The sequence below is a fragment of the Hyla sarda genome, chromosome 2 (genome assembly GCF_029499605.1).
Source record: "Hyla sarda isolate aHylSar1 chromosome 2, aHylSar1.hap1, whole genome shotgun sequence".
Taxonomy (NCBI): domain Eukaryota; kingdom Metazoa; phylum Chordata; class Amphibia; order Anura; family Hylidae; genus Hyla; species Hyla sarda.
Window position 1 is genome coordinate 239,935,102 of NC_079190.1, and position 15,393 is coordinate 239,950,494.

The following is a 15,393-nucleotide window of genomic DNA, read 5'->3' on the forward strand; positions in this document are numbered from 1 at the left end:
ATGGTGCAGCAGAATCCCCTTGAAAACAATAGGAGGCTGCTGCACTAGAATTCTGCTTGGAAAATACATAGCGTGAATGGGCCTTTAGAGTTAATCAGATAATACTAGGTAATGTTTGTCACTGGTTTTTAACCATGTCCTTATAATAACACAGCAATATGTCATAACATTAGAAGTGTAGAAGTGTAAATACCACTTTAAGGCTGAGGTGGCACATAGCCAAATTGAAGCTGCAAAATAAGAATCAGGAATGCTGCATAAACTGTGCATACTCTGCATATACTGTACATACTGTGCATTTACTGTACATACTGTGCATATACTGTACATACTGTACCTATACTGTGCATACTGCAGATATACTGTACATACTGCATATGCTGTACATACAGTGCATACTGTACATATACTTTACATAATGCATATGCTGTACATACTGTGCATATACTGTACATACTGTGCATATAATGTACTTACTGTGCATACTGTACATATACCGTACATACTGTACATATACTGCACATACTGTAAATATACTGTACATACTGTGCACATACTGTACATATACTGTACATACTGTGCATACTGTACATATACTATACATACTGTGCATACTGTACATATACTGTAGATACTGTAAATATACTGTACATACTGTACATATACTGTACATACTGTGCATACTGTGCATATACTGTGCATACTGTAAATATACTGTTCATACTGTACATATACTGTGCATATACTGTACATACTGTGCATACTGTACATATACTGTACATACTGTACCTATACTGTACATATTCTGTACATACTGTGCATACTGTACATATACTGTACATACTGTGCATACTGTACATATACTGTACATACTGTGCATATACTGTATATACTGTGCATACTGTAAATATACTGCACATACTGTACATATACTGTAGATACTGTGCAGACTGTGCATATACTGTGCACATACTGTGCATACTGTACATATACAGTACATACTGTAAATATACTGCACATACTGAGCATACTGTAAATATACTGTACATACTGTGCATATACTGTACATATACTGCACATACTGAGCATACTGTAAATATGCTGTACATACTGTGCATACTGTACATATACTTTACATACTGTGCATATACTGTACATACTGTGCATATACTGTACATTCTGTGCATATACTGTACATATACGGTACATACTGTGCATACTGTACATATACTGTATACTGTGCATACTGTACATATACTGTACATACTGTGCATATACTGTACATACTGTACATATACTGCACATACTGTGCATACTGTAAATATACTGTACATACTGTACATATACTGTACATACTGTGCATACTGTGGATATACTGTGCATACTGTACATATACTGTGCATATACTGTACATACTGTACATATACTGTACACACTGTACATATTGTGCATACTGTGCATATACTGTACATACTGTGCGCATACTGTACATACTGTGCATATACTATACATATCACTGAAAGTTATAAGAAATGTGTATAGAACTGTCAGTGTGTAACTTTATGATTAATGGGGATGATATCACTAATGCACATTTGGTAGCCATGGGGTGTTAATAGAAATACCTTATCACTTTGTGATGCCAGGGCACCGTGGTTCTATACATGGTCCGAGGTTGGGGACAGCTTCTCCTGGGCCAGACACGGGGATTAAATTAACACACCGACGTAAGTTTACGGATAACGGTCTTTAATAAGCTGGGTGCAGATGGTGTTACACGGACAGTTGGTTTTGGGTGAGAGTGCAGCGTAACCCCTTGGGAGCAGAGCAGTAGCTAGCTCTTTTTGCTCCTGAGGCGAGAACAGAAAATTGCAGCTTCCACACACACAATACCTCCTGCCTCACCCACACACAATGCCTCCAGCATTCCCCCACACAGTGACAGAGGGGTGTACATGGGAGACAGGGGTGTAGAGGGGTGTACATGGGTGACAAAGGGGCATACAGGGGTGACAGAGGGGTGTAGAGGGGTGACAGATGGGTATACAGGGTAACCGTGGGGTGTACAGGGGTGACAGAGGGAGTAGAGTGGTGACAGCGGGGTGTATGGGATAACAGAGGGGTGTCCAGGGATTACAGAGAGGTTACGAGTGGTGACAGTGAGGTGTAGAGGAGTGAAAGAAGGGTGGGGGTGCACTACCTGAAGCTGAGTAGGCCTCTGTCAGTGCCGCCCCTGCTTCTTCCCTCCATCCACATCATTCTGCTGAGGGACCAAGGAGAATCCAGAGTCCAGAGCTGCTCCGCAGGAGAGGGAGGATACACGAGGATTGGAGCTGCAGCATCACCCGTCCCAACACTGCACACAGACTTCCCTCCCGCCTGGCCTGCACGCCTGTGACTCACAGGTGCGCAGGCCTTGGCAGGAAAAGAAAAAAATGTAAGCGCCATATTTCCCACCAGAGTGTCCTCGCACTCTGGTTTGGAATGCTGCCTGTAATGTGTGCTGGACTCCCTATGCAAGCAGGTGCAGCAACCAGGGCCAATGCAGCCCTGGCCACTGCTCCCCCTTGCAACAGCGCAGCTGAGGCGATCACCTCACTCACCTCATGGGAGCTATAGCCCTGCTTGGGAGCCCTGTTGCCTTGATTGGACTTGTGGTGTTTTTACCAAATGGATTAATACTGACTGGTAAGACGGGTAGATGAATCCTGGTAGGTAGGGTCCTGTCAAGGTACTGAAGCCTTCTCCGCCTGGGCAAGAACTTCCACCATACGAGTAATCCTTGCAGAATGACCAGTTGAAGTTGACTTGAGCTAGGCCTCTCCTCAGTGAACACAACACACACACACCTGAACCTCACTGTAGCTCAGGAACAACTGTAGATAAACACTGGGGTAACTCCTCCCCCCACTACATTATAAGGGTGACTTTAGGGGTTCCCATTGGCAGGCAGGGACACATGGGTTCACTGCTCTCTCTGAAGGGTACAGTAACACATTAATAACACATATACAAATAAATATATAATTAATCAGAAAAATATATTACTTTGTAATAAAGTGATAACATAATTAATATAACAGCAAGCCTCTGGGGGACCCAACACCTTGTGATGCCAAGCTGCCTGAAGCAGTCCAAAGCCACAGGACAGCCACTGGTGCTGGGACACCACACACATTAATAAAAAGAATCCAGCTCACCTATTTACAGTGGGGGGAAAAGTATTTAGTCAGCCACTTAAAAACATGAGAGAGGCCTGTAATTTTCATCATAGGTATACCTCAACTATGAGAGACATAATAAGAAAAAAAATCCATAAAATCAAATTTTTTTAAAGAATTTATTTACAAATTATGGTGGGAAATAAGTATCTAGCCACTTACAGAAAAGCAAGATTTCTGGCTCTCACAGACCTGTAACTACTTCTTTAAGAGTCTCCTCTGTCCTCCACTTGTTACCTGAATTAATGGCATATGTTTGGACTTGTTATTAGTAGAAAAGACACCTGCCCACAACCTCAAACAGTCACACTCCAAACTCCACTATGGCCAAGACCAAAGAGCTGTTGAAGGACACCAGAAACTAAATTGTAGACCTGCGCCAGACTGGGAAGACTGAATCTGCAATAGGCAAGCAGCTTGGTGTGAAGTAATCAACTGTGGGAGCAAGACATACAAGACCACTGATAATCTTCCTCGATCTGGGGCTCCAACCAAGATTTCACCCCGTGGTGTCAAAATGATCACAATAAATCCCAGAACCAAAATGGGGGACCTAGTGAATGACCTGCAGAGAACTGGGACCAAAGTAAGAAAGGCTACCATCAGTAACACACTACGCCGCCGGGGAATCAAATCATGCAGTGCCAGACGTGTCCCCCTGCTTAAGCCAGTACATGTCCGGGCCCGAAGTTTGCTAGTGAGCATTTGGAAGATCCAGAAAAGTATTGGGAAAATGTCATATGGTCAGATGAAACTAAAGTAGAACTTTTTGGTAAAAACTCAACTCGACGTGTTTGGAGGAGAAAGAATGCTGAGTTGCATCCAAAGAACACCATACCTACTGTGAAGCATGGGGGTGGAAACATCATACTTTGGGGCTGTTTTTCTGCAAAGGGACCAGGACAACTGATCAGTGTAAAGGGAAGAATGAATGGGGCCATGTATTGTGAGATTTTGACTGAAAACCTCCTTCCATCAGCAAGAGCATTGAATATGAAACGTGGCTGGGTTTTTCAGCATGATCCCAAACACACCGCACGGGCAACGAAGGAGAGGTTTCTTAAGAAGTATTTCAAGGTCCTGGCGTGGCCTAGCCAGTCTCCAGATCTCAACCCTCTAGAAAACCTTTGGCGGGAGTTGAAAGTCTGTATTGCCCCCAAAACATCACTGCTCTAGAGGAGATCTGCATGGAGAAATGTGCAACAGTGTGTGAAAACCTTGTGACGAGTTAAAGAAAATGTTTGACCTCTGTTATATACCCTTTGTTGGCAATGACAGTAGTATTGAAGTATTGAGATGAACTTGTTATTGACCAAATATTTATTTTCCACCATAATTTGCAAATAATTTCTTTAAAAATCAGACAATGTGATTGTATGGATTTTTTTTCTCATTTTGTCTCTCATAGTTGAGGTATACCTATGATGAAAATTACATGCCTCTCTCATCTTTTTAAGTGGGAGAACTTGCACAATTGGTGGTCAACTAAATACTTATTTTTTCCCACTGTATAAGCTCATGCATGCCCATCTCACACATTCTTGTGCATTACCTTGCATGTACTTGTGCAGTGTTTTGGTTGTGCATTAGAACAATATAAAGGTATATATACAGTTACCCCATTTACAATTACCCCACAGTAAACTTCCAGTACAAACACAAACGTACATCCAGATTTGACTCTGGCATGTATTTAATAGTCAGATCTTTTGGACTGTGCATATGTAAGGTATCACTATAAATGTGTTATTCAAACCTCCTTCACATCTAACTTATAAAGTGTTGATGCGATTCCAGATGCTTGGGAAGCTTGCAGAACTTCTGGTTCTCCTCTGCCTGACAGCTTTAGCTTCACAATGTATAGGTCTGGAATATTGTAAATTGTATAATAATAACATACTTTAAGTACTATTTGGGGGGGGGGGATGGGATGGGGGGGCGGGGTGGTATCCGGTTGTGTGTTGTTAGCTTCATCATAAAGTATATGTAGTTATCAGCTTATTGTCAAGAATCCCACTTAAGAAAACTCCAGAAAAATATTTACATTATTTTAAGTAGCCAGCTTGGAGTTTTGTGTATATGCATTTCCATTTTTAATAGTCCTTACAGTAGCAAAGCATTTTTTGAATTTTTGGAACTGAGGCTGGACTTATATGGTTTGCTTCTTACTACATTGTTCATTATTACAACAGTACTCAGGGAAATTCAACAGGTACCTCTTAACTAATGAAATTAGCACCTTCAGGCTTGAACTAGCAATCTGCCCTACAGGACAAATTCCTAGTGGGCCACTCAGGTCAGTGGACTGCCAGCCAGTAGGGCTGGGATGAGTGCACATGTCTTGGACCCCTAGGGGAGAAAGTGCAGCATTGCAACTGCATCTGTGTTCTTAGGGTACACATGCAGTTGCAATACTGGTAGAGCAATACACTACCACCTTTCTCAACTGCTGTCACAGTGGCCCATGATTGGCCTAGTGGGTCGTTACTTTCCCACATCCAGGAAGGTGGGGGCTGGAGTGCACTAAAGACTGGTATCCTAAGGATAGGGGATAGGTGTGTCATAAGTTCAGTTCCTTAGAGTACCCCTTGCTTGTCCCAGCTCACAGTCCCAGGTAGAGATGGGAAATGTAGTTTGGCAGCCTCTGTCTGACACTGTACATGCTACTCTCTATAAATCCCTTCCAGGGGCTACATACAGAATTAAAAACAATAAAACTGTTAAGTGAACTATAGCCTTTAAACACTACATAGTAGTAAAGAAAAAGGGAGGCTCACTATGTCTATATCAAGGGGGTGCGCTCCAGTGAGGAATGCATAGACCAACTACTGTACCGGAGTATCACTGAAACAACATGAGCGCACACCACCACTATAATGTAATTAAAGTACAAAAAATATTTTATTGAAGTATAACAACACAATATCACATATATACGGACATTTAAAACCAATTAAAACAGCTCAAGAAAGAGCTTAGCACAACCCTGGGGAAGGGCCGTGAACCCCCTCCCACAGGTAAGTGACCCTGTCCTGTATGAGTTAGAAAACAAAAAAGTAAATAAAATACCTATATAGAACATATGCAATGTAAAATAACCACCTATACTGCCCCCCAAATAGTCAATAATATCCAGTTGAGGCTAGTACTAGAGATACTTAGGCAAGGACAGAGGTGGATGTCCAACAGATCAGGATGGGGGTCACACCAAAGCCCCACGCGTTCCGTCGCTGAGCGACTTCCTCAGGGGTGTTGTGCACAACATGTTGTTTCAGTGATACTCTGGTTCAGTAGTTGGTTTAAACACTACATGTCAATGGGGGTAGATATTTTAACAAGAAGAAATAAAGAAGAATACGTTGTTTCTACGTGTCAGATGAGTTGAGTGTAAATGTAGCTTTCTGGAACCTATAAAGGCAGCCACTGTTAGTAAACATAATTTTATCATAAAATATAATAGTAGTCACAAGACATTTATATCCATAGAAGGAAACTCCTCATCAAATGTTTTATGAATAAGGAACTGACTCTATTATTATTATTTATTTATTTTATTTATTTATATAGCGCCTACAGATTCCGCAGCGCTTCATAAGATATGTGTGTATGTGATTGTCATTGTTCCTAACAGGCCAAAGATCGCCATAGCAACCAATCAGATCACTTCTTTCAATTTTTCAAAGGCCTTTTTAAAAATGAAAGAAGCAATCTGATTGGTTGGTATAAGCAACTGGACCATTCTGCACAGGTTTTGATAAATCTCCCTTATGGCCTCACGTACTGCGCACAATACTCCATGTGAGGTCTCACCAGTGCTCTGTACAACAGTATGAGCACTTCCCTCTTTCTATTGCTAATACCTCTCCCTATACACCAAAGCATTCTGCTAGCATTTCCTGCCGCTCTGTTACATTGGCTGCTTACCTTTAAGTCTTCTGAAATAATTAACCCTAAATCCCTTTGCTCAGGTACTGAGGTTAGGATTGTATGACATTTTCTGCACTTGGGTTTTTATGCCCCAGATGCATTATCTTACTCTTATCCACATTACATTTAAGTTGCCAGAAGTCTGACCATTCATCTAGATTACCCAAGTCCTTTTTCATTTGGCAAATCCCTCCAGGAATATCAACCTTATACAAATCTTTGTCATCAGCAAAAAGACCAATACCTTACCATCGAGACCTTCTGCAATATCACTGGTAAAGATATTAAACAAAATGGTTCCAGATCTCTGAGGTACCCCACTGGAAATAATACATTTGAATATCCTCCATTGACTACAACCCTCTGTTGTTTGTCATTCAGCCACTGCCTAAGGGTCGGGGCGTGACATCATGAGGAGGCGGGGCTATGATGTCACGAGCTCACAGCACCGACTCCAGCGTTCAGAACAGTTTTTTCCAAATGCTGAGCAGTGGAGTACCCCTTTAAATCTGTCTTTAGTAACAGTGACACCAAAATGGAACACAGGAGGAAGGGGTAGGATTTGGCTAGTGTGCAGTAGAGTCTAGATTGTGTAAATGTAAACTGTAAGCCAGCTTGTCTCTTTTAGAGGGTCCATGCAGTGGCTTAAAGGTAAAATCAAGACTTTCCTCTAATCTCTGACCACCTTAAATTTCTAAGCAGCTGTCCTTTGAGTAGAGTGTCATCATCAGCAGTTCACTGTTTATACCAGGGCTGCTTTTGTAGTGCAGCCTCTTCCTTGCTCAAATCATTACCCCCCCCCCTTCCCTTTAGCTTGACATCATCAGTGGTAGTTTATTACCTAGACCAAAGATGCTTATGTGATATAACCCCTGTCTTGCTGCATTTCTATTGCTGTTATTTATAATGCTTACTTTGCAAAACCGGTGCATCAAGGGGTTACTTCTTCCGTTCACAAGCCATCTATGTCGGTGTACTGTAAATCATCCCCCAGCACAGTGGTACCCTGTCAGGGGAACTTTCTCTAGCACTATGTCATGTTGAAAAGCAATCCAGCTCTTGCCCTATCTCCTAAAAATAAAGACAATGCATCTTGGACGCACTAAAATCCCCTTGTCACCACTCTGAGGGGTTAATATAACAAAATCATTGAGGTTTTAAGGTGTTTGAAATTATAAATTCTATAAGGACAGAGAGAAACCCATAGGTCTGTATGTTTAAACTCAATTGTGGATACGCTTTTTTGGAGGATCTGAGTGGAAATAACTTTATAACACAGCATTACCACGTCACACTAATCTTATCAGCTCCTATGAAGAGGTCAGTACTAGTTTGGACTTGGTTACGGCTCTGGATGTTATATGTCTAGACAAGAAGTGTTTGACACTGTATTACACAAAGCATTGGTACAGTACAGAAAATAAAAATGTTGGGCTGTGGAGAAGATATGTTTAAATGGGTTAACAACTGGCTCTGAGATAGAAAACACCGTGGTTATTCATATTGGATAACAGTTAGTATTGAAGTATCTCAGAGGTCAGTATTGGGTCCTCTTTTTCATCTTTTCTTGTTTATTACCAACCTTGGTGAGGGATTGCAGAGCACAATTTCAATCTTTGTAGATGATATTAAACTTGGTAAAATAAAGAAGCAGGATTAAGGTAAACTGGGGACTTGAGAAGAGGAACAGAATATTATGTTTAATGTAAAAAAAAAAGTGTAACTACATGTACTTGGGTTAGAGAAGCAAGGAACAGGCATGCCTAATAAAAGAGACTCCCAAGACAAAAACATAGGCCGACATTTATCATTGTCTATAGACTGTTTTTTTTTGTGTCTAGAAAAGGCGCAAAAAAGGCACAAGCTGGGTTTATTTGCGCCTTTTAGTTTACACATTTCTGCAGATTTTGAGTTCTAATTCAGTGATTTTGGCAATACACATGATATGGACGGGTTTTATCAACTGTGCCTGTTTGTGAAAAGGAGCAAAAAAGGCGCAAAGCCACTGAAAAGTCTCTAAACTACACCAGCCCAGACTTAGCTTAGCTTTCTGGTGTATGTGAAGAGAGAAATTTCAGAAAATGTGACCTGCACAAAATTTATCAAATGCTCTGTGACCATTTAATACATTTGGTGCTCCTACACATTACAGCACACAAAAAAAAAGTGTAGAAAAATGCTTCACTTACACCTACAATGATAAATGCCCCCATAGTTTTGCCTCTATACAAGTCAGGCCTAATGTGGTGACCCACGGTGTATGGTGGGACCACGGGGTGTAGCGGTGTAGGTGGAGGGGCAAGATGGTATTAGGGACCAACGACGTATGAGTACATCCTTGATCCCGCTCCCGTGATATAACACGGGGTCCCACGGTGACCCCGCATCATATCGCGGCGAGAAGCCGGAACCTGCCTCAAATAGCGCACGACACTGATCGCGGTGCCGCGCGCTATTAACCCTTTAGCGGCGCGCTCAAAGCTGAGCCACGCGGCTAAAAGTGAAGGTAAAAAGTGCCGGTTAGCTCAGGGAGCTGTTCGGGATCGCTGGGGTGAAATCACGGCATCCCGAACAGCTGTACTACAGGAGGAAGGTCTCTTACCTTCCTTCCTGCAGTCCGATCGCCAATTGAATGCTTCAAGTCTGAGATCCTGATCAATGCACCCCTATGGAGATGCATTGAACACAGTTAAAGATCAGTAAATGCAATGTTATAGCCCCCTATGGGGGCTATAATATTGCAAAAGAAAAGTGTAAAAAAATCATTAACCCTTTCAATTATCCCTTCCCCTAATAAAAGTTTGAATCACCTGGCATTTCCAATAATAAAAAAAAACTGTGTAAATAAAAACAAAAATAAACATATGTGGTATCGCCACATGCGGAAATGTCCGATTTAAAAAAATATACTGCTAATTAAACTGCACGGTCAATGGCGTATGCGCAAAAAAATTCCAAAGTCCAAAATACCGTATTTTTGGTCACTTTTTATATCATGAAAAGATGAATAAAAAGCGATCAAAAAGTCAGATCAATGCAAAAATGGTACCGACAAAAACTTCAGATCATGGCGCAAAAAATGAACCCTCATAAAAAAGTTATAGGGATCAGAAGATAATTTTAAACGTATACATTTTCCTGCATGTAGTTATGATTTTTTCTGAAGCAATACAAAATCAAACCTATACAAGTAGGGTATCATTTTAACCGTATGGACCTAGAGAATAAAGATAAGGTGTAATTTTTACCGAAAAATGTACTACTTAGAAACGGAAGCCCCCAAAAGTTACAAAATGGCTGTATTTTTTCAATTTTGTCGCACAATGATTTTTTTGCCCGTTTCGCCGTAGATTTTTGGGGAAAATGACTGATATCATTACAAAGTAGAATTAGTGGCACAAAAAGTAAGCCATAATATAGATTATTAGGTGCTAAATTTTAAGAGTTATGATTTTTTTAAGGTAAGGAGGAAAAAACGAAAGCGCAAAAACCGAAAAACGCCCAGTCCTTAAGGGGTTAACCCCCGGGGAAAGTTGTTGTTAAGTCCTAGTGTTTGTGATGCCAGAGTGGTTTTTGGGTACCAGAACCACACGAATGGTATCTCCACTATACCAATGGCTAGGCAGTGAAAGGAGAGTCCACAACCAAGTTATGGTTTAATGGAGGCTTTACTGAGTTTAGTTTAGAAATACCTCGCAGCTTGCTGGGACCAATTAGACTTGTAATAGACTTTACAATCTTGACTTAAGGCTGGACTTGACTATATTTAGTAGTGACAGCAGACATAGGCTTTTGACTTACTGGAATGACTGTAGCTTTACGGCCTTCCTGGTGCTGGTCACTAGCAGTGAGGTATCTTGTGTTGGCTGGTCTCAGTAAAGACTAATGGTACAAGAGAGAGAACTGTAATGGCTGCCCCCTTATATAGAGGGGGCTGAGCCAAAGCCCATTGGTCAAGCTGTTGGTCATAGGTTAAGCTGGTGCTCTCTGGGTAACATCATGTGACAACATAACATAACATGTGACATTCCACAGGTCCTTCAGACATCTCACAGGTCCTTTAGACTAGCTATACATTAATGCACTGACTATAATTCTATGACAATAAATGACACTTACAATAACAGCAGGGAAGACACTGCAGGAGAGCCCCCAGGTCACTGAGGGACTCAACCTGACAAGGCCTAAGGGTAGTACTGAACCATGTCCTTACATGTTCTTACACATGACATTACACTAACATGGGATATTGTCTATAATTTTGGCCTCCTGTTTATAAGAATGACATAACTGGTAGCAAATGGATGGATGCAGTAACAGGACAGATTATAAGATTTGGGAATATTTAGTTTGTAAAAAAAAAAGAGGAAGTCTGATGACAATGTACAAATATATACATGGACAGAGATCTTTCTGGTGATAATTTTACACTTAGGCTTGTAACCATGGGAGCATCCTCTACATCTAGAGGGAAGAAGATTTCACCACATTCACAGCCACGGATTCTTTAATGTAAGACTAGGTTCATACTATGGAGATTCTGTCTATGCACCGACTGAATCAGTCAACAATATGACTGCCCATACATTGCCTTCCTCATAGACTTCATGAGCAAAATCATTCTTTTGGTGTGGAAATTTGTTTAGCTACAAATTGTCCACTGGTGAAATTCCGTAGTGCGCACTGTGCAGCGGAATCTCATTCTATAGTGTAAACCTAACCTAAGAGTAGTAAAAGTATGGAACTCTCTGCCACATGGTGCTGTGAAGGTTGATTCACTAAACAAGCTCATGAGGGGCTTTGATGTCTTTATTGAAAACAATAACATTACTAGATTTCTGAAAAGGAGGATTTTTCCCCGGAATTTATTCTAATATTTGGAGGCAGCAAAGTATTTCTTCTTGATTAACATATTGGGCTTACAGGTTGGATTTAACCCCCTAAAGGGGTATTCTAGCTGAAGGTTTTTTTTTTTTTCTTCCAAGAGTATATAAAAAAAAATGTACATTTAATGACTTCCAGTGCTCCTGTGGTGTCTCTGATCCCCAGCTGTGATCCTCTTCCTGTCAGAAATTGTATTAGATATATGTATTAGTTTGACAGGGGGACTGCTTTGATTGGTTGGCTAGCATTGACACACAACTATCTGGGACAGTTAAAGGGGTATTCCAAGATTTTTTTTTTATTTGACTATGCTACAGGGGCTGTAAAATTTGTGTAATTCATAAAAAAGTGTCTGTACCTGAGTGTGAAGGTTTTCTCACAATTCTTCTGTGATTTTCACCCCAATATTTATTTTTACCAGCATAAAAAATGACTGTTGTCACAGATTTTTCCCAGCTTGCAATGCGTCTGAGACCTGACTCACTAGTCAGCTGATGACAGGGAGCCTGTCTGCTTCAATGGGTGGAGGGATCGCTTGGTGGGAGAGAGATCAATCTGCAACTAATGCAACAGCTGTAGGTACCCTGATTGAAAACCACAGGTCTTTTGATGGATGCAGCTCATTTATGTTTCAATGGGTGGGGTGGCTGATGTGTGGGAGGGAGGAAAATGGAATTATGGCATTTGTAGGCAAAAAAGAAAACTTAAACAGGAAATACCAGTTCACAAAAAGCTAGCCACAGTATTATGGTAATCTCACAACATAGCCATTTAGCGCCAAGACAAGCGCACATCCTTCCTAAGCATGTCCATTACTGCCTGCCAGGTACATACTAAAATCACCTTATGGTGGATAACCCCTTTAATGATGGACATATCTGCTCACAACGCATACTTTATATACATCAGTGGGTGTTGAAAAAAGAAAAAACATTTTATGAAGAAACTTTATTTATTTTGGTAAGTAGAGGGAGAGAGGCCCCAATTATACTGGATTTCTCCAATATGTTAGTGGTATCTACCGGCATCATGTCAAAAAAGGTATGCCATCATATACCGTAGCAGCCACATTCATTTCAGTGGCCTAAAAGTTGTCACCTAGTGACTCTGTTAGTGCTATGTCCCACTAGTATATGCTAATTTGGAAGGGCAAAATAGCACAGCAGAGTACACTATTGTGTACCACTAAATCAGAGGATACTAGCAGGAAGCAGCACTAACAGTGACTACTTTTAGGCCACTGAAACAAATGTGGCAGCTACAGTATATAACAGCATCCCTATTTGATGTTATGCCGATGAAGTGTGGAGGATGTAAATCTACTGTTCCCTGTATGACCTGAATACTGCCACATACTGTACCCCTGGTATAATGCTGCCACATACTGTGTCCCTGGTGTATTATTGCCACACGTTGTGCCCCCAAATATATTACTGCCATGCAGTGTGCCTCTGATTTAATACTGCCACACACTGTGCCCCTGAGTATGATACTGCCACACACTGTACCCCTACGTATAATGCTTCCAAATGCTGTGCCCTCAAATATATTGACAATACTGTGCCCTGTACCAAATAATTGTATCTTTACCTCCCTTAAAACAAGTGTCTGTGCCCACATGGACGGCGCCCCCCCCCCCCCCATAGGCTGTGGCCTCCCCATGGACTGTGCGCCACTCTGCCCCCCATGAACTGTGCAGAAAATAGTTGTCTGTTACTCTCCAGTTGTGTCAAGCTACAACTCCTATTATGCAGAGACAGAAAGTCATGATAGGAGTTGTAGTTCTGCAACAACTGGAGAGTCACATGTGGGGGAACACAATTACTCACCTCAGTCTTCCAGTCTTAGGTCCCAGAGCTGCTCCGCTGCTCTGGCCTCTTCAAGTCAGGCCTGGCTAGAGCAGAATGATGCAGGCGGCGCTAGTTGGTAATTAAAGACAACAATACAAATAAATGAGGAGAAAGCAGATTGGTGGTCCGAATGACTGGTGGCCAAATCTAGACCGCAGTCCGCCAGTTGAGTACCGCTACCCTATTATGCGTCATGTTTATGTTTATGTTCTCACTGATTTTGTGTAAATCTGTAAGAAAAAGAAACCTATATATATATGCCTCATATTGTTCAGTAGGCATATGGGGGGCAGTTATCTTTGTTAAATTTAAATTGCACAGTTAAATTTGTTGCACAGTTTGTCTCAGATGCTGGATAGAGACTTTTCATTGCGACTTTTGCTTTAAAAGTTTTTTTTTTAAACAACATAACAAGTTGTGATTTTAGTTGATATCATGCAGTGGTCAGGAATTAATGATGAGCAACTTTTCAGTTTGTCGCATCTTTTGTAGCAACTGCGCTAACTTAGGTGCAAATCTACACAAGCTAATAGCTTTGACTTGGCTTACAAAACTAACTGCAAACATCACTATTAAAAAGTTGCACATTTTGTCTCACAGCATAAAAAGTTGCACAAAAAGCTGCAAAGGGGCACCGAACAAAGTGGAGCTCTGAAGCTAAATGTGATTAGCACCATATTTATCACACACCCTGCTCCATGTTATAAATCTGGTGCAGGTACACAGTTTCCACCACACAAATAAATGGGGTAAAAAGACGTTCACCTACACCACTCTTGACTAATTCCCCCATGGAGTGTAAGCCCATACATTTCTATGGGTATTATTTTAGAACATTTTACCCTATAGAAAGAAATGACTGTAGATATTTCAGATCCTTTTAAATCCTTAAAGTGAACCTGTCAGATCCCACAAGAAAAATAATACATACTGAATGTTACTCAGTACCTCATTCTGATCATGTACATGTAATTGTTATGTCTCTATCACCCATATTTCACTAAAATATTGCCTGCATTGTGATGCCTTGCTCTGTATCCCTTTCCTCTCTGGATTTATGCTTTACATACACAGACACGCACAATGATTATTGGAGATTGCCTGTACTCTACCACCAAACACAATATGGGGAGTGTATAACATCTTCCTATGTCATTCATGTGTGTAATCCTTAGGCAGTCCTGTAATGCTGGGACTTGTAGTTTTGGAATAGTTTAAGGTACAGTTTTTGGATAACTCTTTTTGCAGCAGTGTTGCCTTCAGCTGTGTGCCTAGAGCTTTTGCAAAACTACAACTCCCAGCATGCCCAGACATCCTTTGACTGTCCAGATATGCTTGGAGTTGTAGTTTTTCAATGGCTGGAGGCACATGTTTGGTAAAACTCTGTGTTATAGCTGTGTTGCTGCAAGCTGTGTTCCTCCTACGGCCTTGTCAATCAGCCATCTCGTGTCCATGACCTTTGGACACCCTCATGCTGCTGTGGGACTCATCAGTGTCCCAGGAGGTATGGG